Genomic DNA, 17979 nt, shown 5'->3' with positions numbered 1-17979 from the left:
CGCTTCTAACCAGCGGTGAACTATAAGGGGCTCGCGCCAGCCCTTTGTTAAATTTTTCATCAAATTTGCGAGTCCGTTGTTCTTCTTGTTTAATAATCTTGTAGAACTACAAAATACCACCGTGGAATGTATACATGCTACTATAATTGCTACTTTAAATTCATATGGATTTTCTGATAACTATATAAAAAATCATTTCATTGCATTTTGTTCTGATGGAGCTAGTGTAATGTTAGGAAACGAATCAGGTGCAATCAAACTTCTACAAAAATTTCCCAACGTTGTGATTTGGCATTGCGCTCATCGTTCACATTTCGCATTAGACGATTCGATAAAAAACATTAAAGAAATAAATCATTTTAAAATATTTATGGATAAATCATATGCTTATTATCATCAATCACCAAAAAATCAACGAGAATTAAATACGATTGCAAAGGACCTTTGGTATCGAAATTTTAAGGATCGGCCTTGTGTTTGGACCACGTTGGCAGCTTGCAGTTTACGAACGGCTCTTGCGTTGTTGATAAATTACTCAGCTTTATGCAAGTATTTTGCATCGAACGATAAATATAAGGGCTTTTTAAATAGATTTCTCAATTTGGACTTTTTAAAATATCTAGCATTATATTGATATCCTCCAGGAATTATATCTGCCAGAAGCTCTACAAAGTCGCAGTGTAAGTATTATAAGGACTAAGGTTAGGCCTTTTTTTTTTGCTCGACGATGCGAGTCCTTTGTTAAAATTTCCATAGCTCACCACTGCTTTTAACTTCACTGCTGTCAAAACTATCCTCCCTTTTTTTCTTGCAAGAACGACCCCTTAATTCTAGTCGTACTTTTTTGGAAACACCAAAATTTCGAAATAAAATGAGACTTCTCTTATTAGATAACTCCATCCTTTCTTGCATAAGAATATCGATTACCTAACGATCATCTGAGTGTTAATCGCAAATCTATCGAAAACGTAGAGTTTCATCATAGCGAGGATGTCCCTTGGAGTTCCTGCCGCGGTGCAGAAGAAAGCAATTAGACCGATGAATGGCCATATCTTGTCGATTAGCCTCGCTGCCTTCACACAGACATTCAGTTCCTACTTAGATTTTCTACAGTTTTTTCCATCCTTATTGTTCACCACAACTGACATTGGCATTCTCAGCTCTCGTGACGGTTTGATTTCCTTTAATATCTGAGTACACGGGCAGCCACTGTTCGACACACGTGCACATGTCAAATCGAAACTTATCGTACCAACTTCTCATCTTGCTTCATTCCATCTACCTCTGTTCCTTAGAACATCCTGCCTTCATAGTTTTTCCAAAGAAGATCCGCAGACCTTCAAGAAACTCATTGACAGATTCCTTCTCTCTCTCTCGCCGATCACTTACCGTCACGTGACACTAATGCATATACAGATTATATGACCTTTCCAGTGGTGATTATGATATAAAATAATCTAGAATATTAGTGCACCTTTTAGGCTGAACACTTCTTCTGCGCTCCATTTAAAGCATTAGTGTGTGTGTGGCTGAAATTAACGTTTTCTGCCAAACACTAAGCACTGACATTTTCGTTGTAGTATAACACCACTATTTTTCAAAAACCAGCCATCGTACAGAGTCCTCGCAAGCATAGCCGAGTAATAATGCATACAGTCATCAGAAGGCATTATCTTTTGGAAGGAGAAACTCTAAGAGAATCAAAATATTATTTTTATTGTTCATGAAAAAAGTGACAACTCCATAATCTAAATCTTCCAATTGAGAACGCTCCCTCTAACGATAAAGAAGCGAACTGTCGTACAAAATGGTATTTTATATATTTTAGTTGCACTTCTTACCTTATACTGAATAATTAGATCAGTAATTCATTCGCTTCGCGTTAGTCTTAACAAGGTTACGAGCCAGAAAAAAAAGCTCAGCAGTAGAAGCATAAGAAATCAAAATTTCGCTTTAATGTTCTCAGTATCATTATATTTTATTGTTTTCAAAGAGAAGCAGAATATTAGTACTCCTTTCACACTCTCTGCTAACGCTAGATAACTTTAATATTACAGAGAAGATTTCTTGTAAAGAAAAGCGAAACGTGATCTTGATCTATTCTGAATAACATGCTGGCTAGTCGAGTAGCTTGCAGGACCACAGACGGACATATTGCTCTCCTATCCATCGGTACATTAACTGGCGGATCAACAACTCCCTCCGACTGAGAAAGGCGTGTCTTGGTGAGTGCAAAATCAGGTAACGGTATGGTCGATGGGCTGGCGTACGTGTCACGAGCAGGTGACACATTTGAAGCACACGCAACCAAGCGAAATATCTAATGGTGGGGAGCTTTGCCCTGTAAGGTACCGTGACGAATAATGTGAAACCGGGGATTACGTTCTGTTCCGTGGTCTTTAGGGTTTCTCCTTCCAGAAGATCTGCCTTCTGATGACTCTATATGTATTATTACTGTACTATCCTTGCTAGGACTCTGTAAGATGAGTTTCTTGAGTAATGAAGAAATATTATCCAGCACGTGTGAATTACTGCCGCCATGATTTGCATTCATAAACCATGCAGTAATTACGTAAGCATCAACTGTGCTGAGCACTGCAAAAGACATTGTGGCATCCGTGGAATATGGTGGCTCTGGAATCCTACTTTGTAAATATATATACACACACACGCGCGCACCGAATGAGTCATTTCTTCAGTTTCTAGATCAAAGAGGCAGAGCATTTTTAGAGGAGTGATGTTTCGTTAAATGAGGATCATCACCTTTTCCTCTTTTAGTGCGAATTGTTGAAATATTATCAAGAGGATTTTAATCACAGCTTACTACTTGGCGCAGTTTCTCTGAAATAACGACGATTCTGTGCTTTATGATTATATCTGAATAATAAACAGAAAATGAAATGACTTCACGTTGTCATTCTGAACAGCCAGGAAGGTGGATTCTTCTTGGTTCTCAAGACTGAGCGCTTGGATCTGTACAGAAGAGGTGAGGAACTTTACTCCTTTCGACAAGGGTTGAAATGGTTAGTTTCAGAAGGAAAGAGCTGCGTTTCTTCTCGGATTCCTTCGGCAAACAGGTAACATACTTTGAGAATACATATGCAATCATGGTCCAAATACACAGCGTTTCGCGTTATTGCCCCGATATCAATCCAGGTGTGAACGTTTACTATGAAGAGTTTAGAAATCCATTGTGTTTAGCTGTTTTCATTGAGTTTAGAAAAATTAGCCACCCATTCTTCCACAGAATTCCACACACAGCCGAATTCATCCACAGAAACAGCCATTTTCCATCCGAATTATAACGCGTTCTTAATAAACTTTAGCGGTCACATCCACGACAAGAGGTATTCTCGTAATTGCTTTCTAAACAAACTTCGTTTGGAGAGCAGCCAAGACTAACCTGAACACACACCAAACTCAGCTAATCGATCATAATTGATTGATTAATCATGAATTGTGTCGTGCGAGCTACTGTTACGGCACTCACTAATCACAATGACCTCTCGTTGGCGCTATAATTCTAAGGTGCTTCTTCCACCATTTTGCTGCTTGTTGACACTCATCAACTGCCAGTCATTATTTATGATTTTTAAAGTATTTTTACGCACATGCAAATGAGATGGGACAAATACTTGCTGAAAAAATCGGAAGTGAATTTTAATTTGACCTCAGTCGCAAATCCCCCCCCCCCTCCCCCGATTGCTTAACGTTACTCTGTGTAGAGGAAGAATGTGTGGAAAGAAGACCGTGTTAAGAACTGAGAGTGAATGCATGGCACATTTTCAAAATATCCCATTTTGGCAGGTTTTTTTCTTGTCTTTATAATTGAAGTAAGGGATTTAAAAACTGCCGAGCCGTGTTAAATGTCAGAATTTTTAAAAGGCTCTGGTGACACTTGGCGCTTAAATTCGTGTCAAGATTTTTTATATGTACTTAATTTCCCTTTTCATGCGTTATCTCTTCAAGATATCGATATGGTTCTTAAAATTTATTTTGCATTAATAACCTTCGAACTTCCATAATATTGTTTTAATCCATATTTACTGGAATTACCTTTTTAAATAAAAAAAAGCGAGTTATCTTCTTTAACAGCAACTTTTAGTGCTTGCATATTGTTCCCTGTATCCTCTAAAGTTTACAGTTTGGTTTAAGGATCAATTGGCATTTTTATATATTTTACTTCATTTTTTCTCGCTTAATTTGCCAGTCCGAGACTAAAAGTTTCTAACAACGAAAAAAAAAATCGACTTTTGGAAGTCTTCGCATGGATTTGAAAATACATTTTGTAATTATCTTAGCTCTTCAAGTTTCGAGGTTCAATTGCGATTTTTCAACTGTACGTAAGCTGTTGATTACTGAAAATGCACGTTCTGTTGCTGTATTCGTTCCCGCAAACAGTCTTGAATGCAACACATTCGAAGTGCTTCAGCACATCGAAATGCTTTTTCCAAAATGTTCCAAATATATTCAGGAATTGTTCAACAAATCATTCCTATTTTAAACCGCTATTGTTTGCAGTTTTTTTAACGAAGAATTTAAGGTTGGTGGAACAAAGTCGCATTCATCCCCACCCAGTGCGCTCCAACACTTTTTCAATCCACTGTCGTCTCTCGCATAGATTTTTCGGGAAATAGAGGATGATCTGAAAAGAAAAGTTTTAAAGTTAATACGTATATAAGATTAACCACGATCGCACGCGTAAATGTCAGTCAACTGCAATGCAAGAGGAGTTGATTCCTTCCTCTCGTGGTGTTCCTTCTGCCCCCGACGTTACGTACCCATGAGCAGAACACAAATCATTGAACGACACGTCATTTGCTAGTTTATTTCAGTTGGCCTCGTTTATATTGCATCTCATAAATTTGGGGGAAACAGTCATGTTTAATTCGTTTTAAAATCAGACCTTTATTTATTTTTTTAAGGGAAATAGAAGAGAATTTGAGTTGTGAACTTCATAACTTTTATTTTTTTAAAGCAAAGTACATAAAAAGTAATCTTTATCAGGTCTCATTATTTGAATAATGATAGCATACAAGAAACTGAAATGAGCCTCAACAGAAGTTTAAATTTATGTTGCATTCTGAAAATACTTTGACGATCAATTCGTATGCAAAGAAAGAGACTGCCTAGGGGGAAAACAATCAATTATATTTATAACGATGTTGTACGATAGATTTTTTAAACGTTGCTATCAAAATATTTTTGACATGAAGTTACAAATGCGTCTCCAATGGTAATCGAAAGAATGTCACGTTCCCTTTTATTCAAACGATTTGGATTCGAATCGCATCGTACACTCGCGGAACATTTAGAATTTTTTAAGTGCGAGATCATCTCCGTCTCCTACGAAGACCGCAGGAATTTTTCTCCTGAATGCAGGTTATTTTTACCGCAAAACGGAAAATGCGACCAAGGGACACACGTTAGTAAGTCATCACGTGTTCTTGGCTGCCTTGCATAATCCTAAACACAATTAAGATTAAAAATGAAAACTCGTTCCAAAAGAAACGTCATTTTGGCACCTATGATCGCGCTTATTAAAGTGACGATTTATTTAATGCCTTTTTGAGACATACTTTAGCTACATAAATAGAGAACAGTGGGAAAGAGGTCCTCGTCAGTTATGCTGAATTTTTTTTATTTATTTATTTATTTTTTTTCTCTCCTGTCTTCCGATTTGATAATATCCGAGATTTCCACCAAAAACTGAAGCGACTATAGTTGGTATGTGACTGTAGTTGGCAAATTAGAAGTGCAAAACAAAACTGAACGTGCGCTAACAAAATTTAGGACCTCAGAACGTGTGTTCTGAGGTCCTAAATTTCAGAAATAACCTCAGAAGCATTAAGAAAAATTCGAATTTGGACACATGGGATCTAAATTCGATTTTTGTTCGAAAATTTAAATCTAGTGTGTGTGTGTGTCCAAATTCGAGTTGCTTCAATTAGCATAAAGATCTCTAGTGATTCGTTTGCAGCTCATTCCATGATTTATGCGTCATACCTTCTACGCCCTTTATTTTTGATGGGGATATTTTATTTATCTGTTTTTCCTACAAACATGCTTGATATCGGCGAATGCCGTACCAGAAGAAGGCGAATCTTCAGCGTTGTGATATCGTCTGATTATGTTGCTAATTTGCTTTATATATAAATATATATATATATAAAAGAGCAAATGTATCCCGGCCGTCATGGCTATTATCCCGCGAAAGAGAGGAGGAGGAAGAACATTGAAAAACGTTCCCGAATACCCTGCACTGTCGTAATACGAAGACTTCGTAAAAATCGATCGGTTTCGATAATTCTCAGCGGCCCCGACAAGGAGAGTTGTTGACCTCGGCGGAATGCCGTTGTTCTTTCGGTCTCGAGTTAACAGAGAATCGGGCGAGGTGATGACGTAGCGTTGGAAGATGTACTGCGAAGCATTCGTTAGGAATGTGGGTTCCGCGCTCTGGTTGGGTGGGCACTTAGCGTTCCGTTACTATTTTGTCACTGGCCGCGCTGGTACTTGCTCGAGAGATCGATCCAAACATGGAGGATCCACTTTTACACGTTTCTTCTCGAATTCGAGAAATCTTTCCATCGATCAAAAGACGGGGCGTTTAATTTCTGAAATACAGACGTTTGAAACTGGTGCTGTCAAACATTAATTTTACTCTCGGAACGATCAACATTTCAACAACAGAGAGATGCTGTTTGATCCTTCAACCAATATCGAAAGGACTTGCTTCTTACTTTGGCAGTTCCGTTGCTAATTTAGAGTTCCTTCGATTCAACCATTCCGTTCTACGGATATGCAGGCTTTCCGCTGACTTTTCCACATTTTAACAAGTTATCTCCACTGTTGATAATGGTCTGTTTAGTGGCCCCGGAACAGCAGAATAACTTCGTTTCACACACTTTAACTAAAGTAACTAAAAGTAGCATTCGGGTTTATGATTCTTATACACTGTATCAGGAAAAAAAACACCTTGAAAACTGAACTCTTCTCTTTTTCATTCTTGCGAAGAGAGAGAGAGAATGAGCAGGCAGTTGCTTTTGTGAAGCTGTGCAGAAGAATTGTTGAAACTCGTTAGGAAAAGAAACGACTTCTTTAGCGTGGAATGGTTATTCCTTGTCAAACAAGGACTGCTGTCCAGAAATGGTAACGAAGATTGCGCAGTTTCGGACAGACTGCCTATTCTCAAGTCATCTTTTGAAAAGTAATCTCGCTGCTTGCAACCTTCTGTGGAGAGCATTTCCGCAAAGCGGCTATAAGTCAGTAATCCAGGCACCCTCCTGCCAGGACACAACATGGAACTTTTGCAGGTCTCCAACAAACAAGATAATGGGCTACATTTCACGTTGGAAATTATTTACCACCTAAAGACAATTCCAGCGTAAAAAGAAAGCCATTATCTTGCCACAGTGGTCAGGCCAGCTGAATGCAATTATCTTTTACAGAGTAAAAAATAAGCGCGATAAAAAAGGTAGTCAGTGTGTTTCCCAGGTACAATAGTGATGAGTTAGGCAACATTCTATTTACTTGGGAATCACACTGCTTGTCGGAGGATAATGGTTTCCAGCATGAAGTGTAAACCATTATCTTCTAACAAGCAGGATAATGGCTTACACTTCTTGCTGGAAATTATTTACTACTAAAGACGATTTCAAACATTCGTATCACTGCAGTATTCAGAATCGCAGCCTGCCGAATGAAGTTTTATCTTTTTCTGCAGTAATTATGAAAACCATCTGACACAACTGGTAAGTAAGAGGATTATACATGAACAATTAATATTTGCTAACTTAAGATAAACAGGTATCCAGGTATTTGTAAGCAGGTATTCTGTTTACAAAACTTTATAATTATGTTTATAATTATGATCCCATAACAGACAGAATAGTAGTGATAGCTCAAAGCAGGATTTACAGTGAGCGCGATCGATCATTTCCTATCGAAATACTCACTAAGGACCCATTATTCGTTCTATGTTACCCCACTCCGTATTAAGATTACTTTCCTTGGAAGATCAAAAATGTTTTTTTTTTTAATTCGTTTTTGCGATTTTGAAGTTTTTGAAAGAAAAGATGAATCAATGTTCCTCCGTTGCAATTCATACAATTCTTCTAGCTTCATCACAGTTCTAGCCGAGACATAATTACTTTTTATGCGCCTCTTGGGAAAGAAAAAAAGCGTCTGTTTGCAAGCCGAGTTGTCGCTAATGACTCTTGGGAAACGCCTTCCAAAAATCGTTGCTTTTTGCTAACGTAATCGTAATATGGATGAATTAATTATTTTAACTTAGCCAAACGTAAATAAAAGAACTTATCAAACGCCATTTCGTTTCCTCAAGAGTGGGCAGCATTCATTATAATCTTCTTTTTAAGTCGGTACTACCAATCTCTTTCACCAAAGCTGATATGGAGTGCTTTTCCTCAAGTAAAGGTGAGTTTAGCAAGTCCCATACGATGGCAGAGTTTTTAAGCCTACAGAACAGGCATATCGGCTAGTGAACACATGCAACAGACATGATCCCACAGGCTGAGTTCTTTCTGCAATAATTCCAGATAATCAACCACCTCACCTGTTCCTAATATCTGTGCATTCTACGATCAATTTTACTGAATATGAGATTAAAAACAGACGTTTTTTTTTTTTTTTTTTTAATCTCCATAGAATGTAAAAACGCCCTACCGGTCTGCATCAAAGATCGACTAATGTCGGAGGGGAAAACGGGGGGGGGGGGAAAGAAGCATCCTGTAGTCAATGGCTAGAATCCAACCTATAATAGCGTTTCTTCTGCAGACCTACGATCATGAAAGTTACCACGAAGCCATGCATACCTAAATAAACAACGCAATTGAATTTCATTCAATTTAAATAATAGATAGATTTGTTTAAATATATACAGTATATATATATATATATATATATATATATATATATATATAAACACACAAACACACAGTATATATTTTAAATAAATCTATCAGGAGTCTACTTGAGTTGAATCAAGTAGTCTAAATATCACTTAATTCAATATATGTGGCATCTGACCGAAGTTTTCAGTTAATGCTTTGAGTAGTACACAGACATTCCATTGATGTCGAAGATTTTTTCGCTCGATGTACCAGTATGTTATACAATTTCTGCAAGAACGAACGAATGCAAGCGCTTTGTACCGTGTATAAATAACGGAACATGCTGTGGTAGTATTTTTTTTATAATCTCATTCCGCTGAAAGAAATTCCTCGGATATTCAGATACAGAGAAATAAAACACGGCCATATTTAGAAAAATACACCAATGCTGTACCCGAGATTTCACCTAACGGCTGCTAAAAATTGTCTATTATTTACCGAATGAAAGCGAGCATGAAGTCCACCCTAAGAAGTGTGCCACTCCTATAGAAATATACGCTGTTGTACAAAGGATATTGAGGATGGCGTAGCACTCTCTAGCCAATCACGGCGTGAGTACAGAAAACCAATTACACGGTGCGATCGAACAGAAAATTGCCCTATGAACAGCAGAAGGGGGGGGGGGGTGACGGATGGTCCTTAAATGCATTGCTGTCAATACATACAGTAGTTTCCCTGTATGACTATGCACTAAAGTCTCGTGGAACGAAGCAGCAGCAAACCCTTTTTTTTTTTTTTTTTTTTTTTCTTTTTTTTTTTTTTTGCCCGAGGTAAATATGCGTGGACTTTACGTCGCCTTGCCCACACTCGACTGCTCATTTCTGCTTGCACGTAAATACAACAAAAAAAAAAAAAAATCGAAATTTAATTCTCTTAAAAAACTTTAAATACTTAGGGTTGAATACAGCGATTTTGGTTTCATATCTTGTAGTCTTACTACAATTATTTGATGCCGATTGGAAATTATTTAGTCTTCAAGATCCTAACAAGCAATGCCTTAGCTTGTAGTCGATTTCCGAAAACAATGATATAATGCCTTTTTTTTTAAATGCTATACTTTCTAGGCAGTCTAATCAGATTAATGGCTACACATCTCTAACGTGTATTCGCAAGTAAAAGTAGGGCAAGATTCTCTGCGCGGAGTCAACTTACTTCATAATCAAGAAGTCCTAATTCCAACTTAAGTGAAGCAGAAAACAATTAGGCAGTTGTGGATATGAGCAGGTGACAGATTCCTGATAGGACAGACACGAATGCATTCGGGCCATTTTTAAATTTTTTTTTTTTTAGATATCGCCAATTCATTTTTCTAAATTCGAACCATAGCTTTTATATTCCCACAAGGAAATTCAAGCAAGAAAAAATCACTCTAAAGCAGTTTAGATTGGCTTCTTGAGAGAGAGAGAGAGAGAGAGAGAGAGAGAGAGATCGACTAAATCTTTACGTTCGTTGATAGGTCGAGGATCTCAATCTAATCAATAGCTGGAGGATTTTTTCCCCCGGAAAGCTTATCTGATTATGTGCGTTTCTAGGTTTAGTAAAATACAATATCCAACGCAAAACCTCTTCCGTTAATTCCCCAACACAGAAAAATCGAATTTTATAACCACGCATTATTTTTTGATTGTTCTCAGATGTTACTGATTGGATTGCTGAAAGTAAAGACGAGCTACAGAAATTAACTGACAGCTTGTTAAATCTTCTCAAAGTATGGATTAAAACGAAACGTGAAAAGTGTGGTTTTCGAAAAAATGGAAGAATGAAAAAATGAACATTCGAAACTTTAGAACTGATTGAAGGAAGTGAACAATTCAGTACTTTACGTTACTATAATTCATAGAAAATGGAGATCTAGGAGGAATATGGATATAAATGAACATATAAAAGGAACATCGGCCTACACCATTATGGAAAGAGAAAATTACTGCTATTACTCTATTGGATAGAAGCACCAGGCTGAAAGAAGGGAAAGAATAGTTCTTGAAACGAAATGTTAAAGCAGATTACTGAATATATCATATTTAGAAATGAATACGGCAAAAATATACAGTCCGTATAAAAATAGATGCACATTACATAGAGAAAATTCTGCATAAATGAGAAGACATGTCATAGAACCAGCGTGGACAGGACTAATATAATGAATAGGAGACAGACCAAGAGATGAATGGTTGAAAGGGTCCCCGTGACTCCAAGGGAACGGACGCTCCAGACAGATATCTCTTCAAAATTGATGAAGATAGAAACAGTGCAAATGCTTACGAACTGTGTCTTCTTTCAGCTGCTTTAATGGTCCTAATAAATGATAGAGGAAGAAGAAGAGAAATATAATTTATCAAAATTATATTTTAAGCAATAATTATTATACTTTCTTTCCATTCCCATTTGCCTGCGAATGTTTATTCGATAGCCTGCCACGGGGCAAGTAACTCAGCTTGTTGGAAATGTACAGTACTCTGATAGGGGAGTTAACTCGACATGTACAGCGTGTGGACTCTCAATTACCGTGTGTACTTCTGGTTAGTTTGTCTCTTTTGTAAGATTAAAATCCCGACTTTATGGAGGAAAAATCCTTTCATCTCCGTATGAGACAGGCTCCTTCATTTGAAAAACGCAATAAATTAATAACGCTGAATAAAGTTCAGCGTTATTAATTTATTGTTGTTACTTTAAAATAAACAGAAAAATAAAATATAGTTATAAATAGATAAGAAACTGTTTATTATTACATGTACGAGGAGGGTCTGGAAAGTTCTGATAAACACCTGGAACAAAAATGATATTAAAGCAACTGATATAACCACAAGAAAAAACATACTAGTTGCAGAGTTATGAAGGTAACTTGTATTCTTATATCCCCGTATGCTCTTTCTTGTGGTTATATCAGTTGCTTTAATATCATTTTTGTTCCAGGTGTTTATCAGGACTATCCAGACACCCATCCCGTCGTATACGGGATAACCATGTCTGTGTTACTGAACTTTAAACAGTGAATGATTGCATGATTTGTGGACATCCAAAATTAGTAGCGTAAGAAATATTTAGTGTACAGTATACTTTTATGTGACTTCCTACCTGTAAATTAATAAACTAAGTACTAAATAAATTAATAACGTGAATGGGCTAAGATTTTTTCATTTATCTTTAAACATATTTCATTTAATTTTATCTCATAATTTTTTTCCATAATTCGGATATTCGGTTTGTAGAGATTATACATAGAAGTTTTTGCAGCCGTTTTAGGCTTCCCAGTCCGCAAATAATAATATATTTGGGCGATGCAGTTCATCTCGCCCCCAAACACAGTCACAAACATCCATGCACGTGGTGGGAATCGAACCCTAATCTGCTCGTTGGAAAGAGAGTTGTCAATCACTCGGCCAACAAATTCGGTAAATGATATATTCCGGCCAACTAAGCCAGAATATTCAGTTATTTGCTGGTGTATTTTAAAATGAGTTAAATTCAATTCGGTTGCATGCATTTAGTCCGTAAACAGTCGGAAAGAGGACTTCTATTCTGAAATTGAGATCTTCACCGACACATTTAAAAATAGGGATCATCCTAATAAACTGATCCAAAAGGACAACTAAATTAGTAAGTCAAATAAAAACGAAACACATCGCCAATAAAAGAAATGCATTATTTCCCCCCACATTAAACTTAGGCGGACTATTGAAAACCTTATTTAAAGATATTTAAATACGCTTGTGCCTTCTCATCCTCCAGAACCAAATTAATCAATAAACTCCCAATATTTTACACTGTTAAAACTGTATTTCAACTTCATACTTGACTGGTGGCCTACCAGGATGGCTGTGACCATTTCCTCAGCCCTGTCCCCACAGGGAAAGACATTCGCATCACTGCATTAACCTCGTGAATTGCCACAAACAACTGACTTTATTTTATTTATTCTCTAAAGTGCATCAGCACCGTGGCGAGGCTGAGTTCGATAACTGACCAAGTTATCGAACACCGCCTTTCTGACCAAGTAAACAGGGTGGAGCGCTCACATTGGACGATGAAATTCCCTAATACCTAACGACAGTCCACCATCAGTTGGTCGGAAAGGAGTCAATGGGACCGACAAGTTTAGGTTTTTAATCAGAGATTCTCCAGCATTTAAAATAATCTCTTCCAACATGAATGTTGAAGCTCCGTTATCGTTTCTAACGTCTTGGAAACTAAAAGGAAGAAATCTCTCTAGAATCCCCCCTCCTCCTTCATTCCAACCCTTGACTCATAATAATTTGAACCTTCCTTAAAACATGCCCAATCAGCAAGGCGAAAATGGGAAAAAATGAGCACTCCATAAGAGAAACGACTATTCTCTTAAGGAGTGTTCATTTCTTTCTCATTTTCGCCTTTTATTGCTTTCCTTTTCTTCTGTTTTTTCCCCTTTTCACAATCTTTTCTCTCATTTGATGAAACTTTTTTCATAGGTAATATTCCTTTCCTTCACGGTTTTTTCCTTCATGGTTTTACTTAAGGTTATTCAGATTTATTTACGTTTAATTAGGTTCTTTTGTAGTTCATCATTATATTTTTAGTTTTAACTGTTTATCTTTTTCCCCCATATATTGATTTTCAAATCTATCAACATGGTTTTGTTTTAAATTTTCACGTGGCTTATTTAATCAGTTTTGGTTCCCTTCCGAAAAATGTTACTTGAGATCTTAAATGTCACTGTTCTTTCCGTTTTCGCACACCACTTGTTGTGCAGTCATTTTCTGTTTCGTCCACAGAATCCTTCATTGAGTTCAAATAGGTCTTCGTGGGTGAACTCCGCTACTTCTTACAAGCAAATAGTTATTTTTTATTGATTTATTTATTGCGATTCATTTTTTCCAAAGTCAGTTTCATTTGCTGTCTCTTAAGTTATACCTTCAGTAAATTAAGAATTTAGTTTAAAATAAGTCTTTTTTCCATAAGAAATCAGATTTCACTGATTGAATAGTATTATTTCAATAAAATTCCTTTGGTGAAAGTGAATAATTCAAGTTTTATCGTCTTGAAATTCCAAGTTTGAGAGAGTATAACAAATTAGACAACTGGGCTTGTCATATATAACAGAACTTAATATTTTTTTAACTTTACTGGTCGTATTATTTCCAGTCCTATTTAAAATACATTCAAACCTCGCAATTTTAAATTTAGATCTCTATTTGAGGATGACAAATCTTTAATTACTTTCCAACCGTACTGAAGAAGAAAAGTTATGGCGCGTTTGGGTTACTCAATTTTCAGTCGTATGATTCATTGCAAACATATTAGGAAGTTTGGGGCACAAAGAATTATTTTCTACAGTGATTTGGGCGTTCGTACACTGGAAATATATTGACTAAGAAGCGAAACTAGAGAAACGTCCTTTTTTAGTTCAATATTTTGCCGTGCACCTTCATGCTGTGGAGAGCAGCCTCAAACCAGATGGTACACAATCTCGCTCAGGGTATGAGGAAGAAAGCTACAAATACTCTTGGGAGACTACTAGCAAAGCAGGTGAAATGTTTAGAAGCGCGTTGTGCTCAGAAAACAGACTGAAAAAATATTTGGAATTTTTAAATGCAAAAAAAAAAAAAAAATAGCATCCACAGAGCAAACAATTTTTAGATCAATGAAGCGACATTATTGAAAAAAGCTGCAAAGTCGTATAGCTACCAATTGCTGAACTAAGGAACATACTAAAAGTCTGCTCATTGCTACAGATTTTTGATGTTCTTTCTGTCGTTTTACAATTTGAAATTAATAGGACATTTTTTTTTTTATAATCGTTCATTAAAATCTGATTAGCTTTATGGGTAACGACTCCTTAACGCTGGATCAGCAGAGACCATACTTCTAAGCCTGATTTGTGTGATTCCAAAGTAGGCTTTATCTGGAAACAGATAAAGCATTTTAATACATGTTAAAATGAAGTATTAATCTTTCCGATGTCTTTTTGTTATTCCTAGAATAATTTGTAAATTTTCAAAATGCATTCAACTGATATATGAAGCTTAAGTATTCCAACATGACTTTTTAAACCTAAGCGAATTATAGTTTGACAAATCATAAACAAGAATCATTTTAAAAGTCGAAAAGAAGTACTACGATAGAATGCATAAATATTTTTTTGTCTTCTATAAAGCGTTTAAAATCGCGTGTATACATAAATCTTTCATTTATTTTAATGATTGTCCCGAAGATTAAATAGGTATTTATTATTAAACATTATGAATGTTCCAAAATTTATAACTTTATCAAGGAATTCCATGCAAATGCGACTGTCTGGTGGCTATAAAAGAAACTACTAGCGTTTAAAAATTGTAATAATATAGGCAAAAAAGATATAAGATTTGCTGATCAAATTTATAAAAAAATCTTCAGTGTGAATTGATGATGATATTAGGGATATTCTAATGCAACTGGGATTAATATAAGTCGAAGCTAATTGTTACCTGTTACTACTTTAATGTTGATCAAAATGATCATATTATTGACTGAGAACCATTTTATTCGGGTAAAATATTGAGCATATATAAAATATTTTCATTCTAAAACACAATTTCAGTTTTAAAATTTAATTTTAAAATTAAATAAATTGGTTTGAATTAATTCGCAAAAAAGTGTGACTATAAAAATTAAGACGCCGGATTTATTTTATTTTCTACAAAAATGAGTATGTTTGCATCTAGTTTGTCGTGTTTTCGTAGTAATGATCACAGTTCTAAATTACGTAGCTATTCCTGAGTCCACTATTGTTGTTGTCTTAAGGTTACGTTCACGAATTCCTCTTTGAACAACTTAACAGTCTTCTTCTTTTTTTTTCTTTTTTTTTTGATTCTTTTAAAATCTCACATCCCAATTAGATTAATTGGAGGCGAAATCATGTACGGATTGTTTCAGTTCGGAAGTGTGAAAAAGGGAGAGTGTATGACGAGCGCTACATGAATGAAGACAGAACACGATCTTTCTGGCACGAATAAAGTATTCGATTTTAGTTTCAGTTAATATGCGATTGTATCTTCCTGGACAGTAAATTGTTATCATTGATTGGCTTGCACGTTTCCAAAAATGACTTTCTAAAGGATAATAAGCTGAAGTAAAATCTCCAAGGTGTTCATTCGAATTTTGACGAAAACTCGCAGAGTTTGTGTTAGAGGAAAGCGGTTAAAGTGAAAAACACAACGTGGCGAATAACACACGCCTATCTGCCTCGTGGACGAAATATCATATTACCTTAATATGATATTTCGGATCAAGGACAGTAAACTTACTGTTCTTGATCAGATCTGTTTCTGTGGCTTCCTCTTTACATTGGTTTTGTGTGTGGGGTGTGTGGTACATGTTTCATATTTAGGCTAAGGGTTCATTCAAATATATTTTTCCGCGTTTCGAATTAGTGTTATATAAAATAAGTACTAATTATATGATCTTATATGTTTCTGATCTTCGAACCATTTGTATCCGGCCGTCGTTGACTTACTTGAATTTCACAATAAGAGATTTGGCTAGTTTTTATGCATTATGAAGTCAGTGCGCTTATTGCTAAACTCGTCTTGAATTTTGTGTGAGATCTTTGCTCCTTTTCATGTGACCTCTGAGGGAATATCACATTTTCCAAATTTCTAATGCTAGGCGAAGCCTAAAAAGTTCTGTTAGTTGCCTAACGACTGCTGTCGACTTGTTCATTAATTGATTTAAGCTCATTCCTCCACTTTAAATTATCTTTTTCCGGTTCTACGTTTTCAGCTTTGATTTCGTCACGCTATTCATCATCTGGTTTAAGTCTCGTTGTCTTAAAAAATTCCATGCTTGTACTCGTTAACAGTAGACTTACAGTACTAGTATAATCTCCGCGTGACTTTTTCTTCCGATCGCTGGTAGGCTGTGTGAGGCAAGCATTCGCATGCTGTTATTATGCGTTATTTGTCAGGACGGCTTAGGATATTTATATACAGTATATTTGCTTATAATATTTATACAATATATTAATATACACTGAATGGCCACTTATTAGCATTTAATAACGAGTAAATCATCCCCCTTTTGCCTTAAAAACGGCCTGTATTCTCTGTCACTTTAATTCAACAGTATCTGAAACCATGGGCGCCTGCAGAAAATTTTCCAGTGGGGGGGGGGGGAGGCAAAGCTTGAAGACAAATAATTACATCAATACATTTTTATTTAATTTTTTTTGTTTTTTTCACATGTATTTTATAGAATTACATTTCTTTTTAAATTTGTTTCACTATAAATTTGCAGTTCACACTTCACTCAGTAACTCACTAGACACAGAGGGTTAACGAACTAGTCACTATTCACAACAGTAATGAACATTTTTTTCACAAAAATACGAAAAAGATGAACCAAAAACAGGGAAGCCGTGTCTTATTGCTACAATAGATGAAACGTGTTCTATGGTTACCCGGCCAACCTGTAATAGCATTTTTAGATGAATTAAGCATCCCATGGTCGAGGGTGTAAGGTTACATATCTCAATCACTTTTACAATTATAATTTGTGGAATTTTTACTCGATCATAGAGGGAAAACGTAAAATTTATTTGTTTTACGACGGCGTCAGTTAGACTATGTATTGAGTGCGCAATTATAACATTTCAAACCAAAGCAGATATTGTTAGCATTCCCCACATATGTTAATCTTTACCTTTAATTAGTCGTGGCATAATGACTGATCACTTAAACTTCTATCTTCTCATGCAGGTTCGAAATTTTCAGAATAGTGCATTGACATAATCAGTCCAATGTGTTTTTCACTAACCATTTAATTAAATCAAAGAGGAATCTTTACAGTTTGATTCACATTAACACACACACACACACACACACACACATACATATATATATATATATACACACACACACACACACAGTTCATTACAATTCTTTATTTTCAATTCTTCCTAATTCAAACTTAGTTCTAATTTTGTTCCTTTAAAGCTAATCACAAACTAGGGTATCCTGCCAGTCATATATACACAAACTGACAATAAAGCATACCTTAAGTTAATTCAATATCAATTTACATGATCTTAATTATACCCATAAACAGACACTTGTACATT

At 35.9% G+C, this 17979-nt stretch overlaps 1 protein-coding gene across 4 annotated transcripts in view; it reads left to right on the top strand.

Annotated features, from left to right (window-relative positions):
* The window catches only part of LOC150106232 (voltage-dependent calcium channel subunit alpha-2/delta-3-like), a 2133114-nt gene that overhangs the window by 203211 nt on the left and 1911924 nt on the right, over positions 1-17979 (top strand). The gene's annotated exons all lie outside the window — the stretch shown is intronic.

This window comes from Typopeltis vanoorti, chromosome 5 (assembly GCF_054136105.1).
Source record: "Typopeltis vanoorti isolate ZY-2024b chromosome 5, IOZ_Tvanoo_1.0, whole genome shotgun sequence".
Taxonomy (NCBI): Eukaryota; Metazoa; Arthropoda; class Arachnida; order Uropygi; family Thelyphonidae; genus Typopeltis; species Typopeltis vanoorti.
The sequence above is the reverse complement of the archived record's forward strand: the minus strand, read 5'-3'. Positions and strand labels throughout refer to the sequence as shown.